At 37.2% G+C, this 2,020-nt stretch overlaps 1 pseudogene; it reads right to left on the bottom strand.

Moving 5' to 3' along the window:
* Positions 1 to 1,141: 1,141 nt before the first annotated feature.
* On the bottom strand, positions 1,142 to 1,224 carry LOC121160619 (annotated as a pseudogene).
* Between the last annotated feature and the right edge of the window lie 796 nt (positions 1,225 to 2,020).

The raw sequence follows: 2,020 nt of genomic DNA on the forward strand, positions 1-2,020 counted from the left end.
TCTGCTCATCTACAGAAGACTTTGATTGTGTTCCCAGAACCAAGAAAAATGGGAATGCTTTCTAAGAAACAACATGAACAAGATAATTACATTCTGATCTGATGCTTCTTCACTAAGATAATTTAATTCATTCTCATCAAGATTGCTTTGTCTCTCACTACAGATTATTAGGTGAGGTCAAAGAATGTAACAGGTACTTACTTTTTCCATAGTAATTTAAAAAATCCTGGAGTGGACGTTTGGCCTAGTGGTTAAGACACAAACATGCCATGTCAGATTTCCTGCTTCATTATTCACCTCCATGTCCTGAACCCAGCTTCCTGCTAATGCATACTTTGGTGAGTATCAATAATGTGTGGAGTGGTTGGGTTCCTGCTATGCATATGAGAAACTTGGATTGAATTCTTGGCTCCTGGTGTTGACCTCTGCTCAATCTCAGCCATCATAGACATTAGATAAATAAACTAGTGAATGGGAGCTTGCTCTCTCTCTCAATAAAAATTAATAATAATAATACTACAACCCACATGAATTTCTATCAATTCTGATGAAACTCTACTATATAGTTATAACTCGATATAATAAACAAACTGAAATGATAGCTCAAGGAAGGCTTCAAAGCCACTTTGTTAACAGATATTTAAAGCCTCACGAGACCCTGCAGGGTCTCTTGACTATGCCTGACCCCCAGCTGCTACTCCATACACAGCTCATAGCAGGTTTTTTCACAGCTGGATTACTGGATTCCACTTAATGCCACCATCTTTGGCTAATGCTATCAAACTACATGACTGTGATGCAACAATTGATTCTACAAGTGAATCTATTCCCTTTGCCCATTGACGTTCAGTACAGACTGTGCTATTCTGTGTTATTCTAGCTGTGGTGGCCTCATTTAACCTTCAAATTATCTTTGAAACCAGCTTTCCCACAGTGTAAGAATTTCAGGCCACAAACTTCAAGCATTGTGTTTATCTCAATAGCAAAACAATGATTTGAACACTTCAGTCAACTCAAGTCTGAAGCTCTAATATGTCACTCCATATATGTTGTTGAGTAGTTTAATTACAGGGTATACTGTTTATTGCTGTAGTAGCAATGCAGAGAAATATGGAATCTTCTTGGTTTTTTTTATTTTGTATTTTTTTGGGAAAAGTTTTCAATTAGCAATGATTGTGCCTCGGGTAAACCTCATTGGCTACAATACTGTCACTGCACAAAGCTTGTATTTTTTAAAATTCTGCAAATACTAGTATGCCTAGGAAGTTCCCCAGCCTTAAACTCCAAGAAAATTCTTACTAAATATTCACACTCCAGTTCACTGATCTTTCTTTTCAAGACCCTGATTTTCAGGTTGTTTAATTATTATATTATTACCCAATGTTGAATGTAATTTTGCCTTAGCTCTTGGCTTTGTCCTAGGCTCTTTGAAGGGATAGCCACCACAGTCATCAGGAGTAACAGTTCAATAAAGGTAGACATGTGATCTGCACTTAGTTCGCCTGGAGGGGACATGGACTTACCTACTTCTCTGATCTTAGTGTATCTATGAGCAACCTGAAGGGAAGAGTAATGCAATAGGGAAAGTCGCTTCTTAAAAAATACAGAAATTTACTGAAAGAGGAATAATATCCATATTTTAGAGATGAAAAACTAAGTATACTTTGCTCACTGACCCAACGGAGCTTGCAGTCTGGAAGGGAAACAACTGCCTTCTTCCTTACACAAAGTGCTAACCAGAAATTCAGGGCATGCTGGACGATAGTATGTTAATCTTGGCATAGGACTTAAAGCTAATTTTCTTTGAGAATAACTGCTATTTTCATTTCTGTATCCAACTAATGGTCTATCTTTTGTCTCTAGAAGAGTCAGACACATGCTGGTAGAGATCCTAGGTATTCCCATCTGACTATGGTGCTGAAGAAAAAAACATCAGATGTAAAAATATAACACTCTTTTCTGTTATTATAATGCATAACATTTAACTTGTCCTATTCCTCTTTGTGCCTTCCTTTACCAC

Source organism: Ochotona curzoniae, unplaced genomic scaffold (genome assembly GCF_017591425.1).
Source record: "Ochotona curzoniae isolate NIBS_2020 unplaced genomic scaffold, NIBS_Ocur_1.0 contig_4514, whole genome shotgun sequence".
Lineage (NCBI taxonomy): Eukaryota > Metazoa > Chordata > Mammalia > Lagomorpha > Ochotonidae > Ochotona > Ochotona curzoniae.